Raw genomic sequence first — 1,114 nt, 5'->3', positions numbered from 1 at the left:
GCTATATGGCAGTTCACTTATCCCCGCTTCACTGTATCAAGATTTTTTAAAATCTAATTCTGTATCATGGAGTTACACTATTGCAGCACACTATTGGCTGATGGAATGAAAGGTGACCAACCACAGTGCTTTGTTCTGTATCCTGAGTACTGATTGGCTCAGTGACTGTAGGTTAATAAGAGTGTGAAAAGATTTATAGGAGAGTGGGAAGGGTTTATAAAGCCTTAAAATATATATAAATAATAAAATAAATATAACACTGCTACTTCACAGATTTTCACCTATTGTGGAGGTCTCTGGATTGTAACTCCCTTGATAAGTAAGGGATCACTGTATGCTCAAACCACTACTCCTCTCCCTTTTAAAAGACATAGTAGAGGTAAGAGAAACATCAAAGAATGAGGTAAAACTTTTGCCCAAGGTACTAAGGGTAATTATAATGGATGATAGATCTAATTGTAGTGAAACAGCTCCCTCCAACAAGCAACTGGCATGATTTGCAACAGAGCATTGTAAGCATACTATCTAGAAAAAGATGCATATTCTGATTTTGCTACTGGTTTATCAGGGGAGAGCCAGAACCCATTCCCCCACTACCACAAATTATACAGTCGAGTTTCCCGCATTTGGGGAAATCGCAGGGGTCAGCCCCTCAATTTTTTCATTTCTGTTTTCTGTACTTGAGAAAGAACATTGTACTGGGAAAGACAGAACAATAATGGTTAATGTGAAATTAAAACCAAAGATGAGAGAGGAAATGGTAAAAGAGTACCAGCTATGAGCTTTACATTCATTTCAATAGGTTTAGCCAAAACACATTAGAGCGATCTGGCAGAAACTATTACTAAATCTATGGTAATGAGCTCTAAAAAACTATGGAAAACAGGTTAGGACTAAAGAAGTGCCAGTATCCTGATTTTCAGAAAAGGGAAGTGGGTGGAATCTTCAAACTATTAGGCCAGAAAGTGTGACAAACAATACTTGGGAAAATGATGGATGTATTACTAATCGCAATGATTAGTTAGCATTTGGAAGGGGAAGTAATAGACACTGCGGATGGAGAAGAGCCAGCTTGATTTCCTCAAGAATATTTTATGTTAATCCCATTTAAAAA

The 1,114-nt window shown here is 37.3% G+C and overlaps 1 pseudogene; it reads right to left on the bottom strand.

The window, feature by feature from the left end:
- Nucleotides 1-565: 565 nt before the first annotated feature.
- On the bottom strand, nt 566-688 carry LOC123232821 (annotated as a pseudogene).
- Between the last annotated feature and the right edge of the window lie 426 nt (nt 689-1,114).

This window comes from Gracilinanus agilis, chromosome 1 (assembly GCF_016433145.1).
Source record: "Gracilinanus agilis isolate LMUSP501 chromosome 1, AgileGrace, whole genome shotgun sequence".
Classification (NCBI taxonomy): Eukaryota; Metazoa; Chordata; class Mammalia; order Didelphimorphia; family Didelphidae; genus Gracilinanus; species Gracilinanus agilis.
The sequence above is the reverse complement of the archived record's forward strand: the minus strand, read 5'-3'. Positions and strand labels throughout refer to the sequence as shown.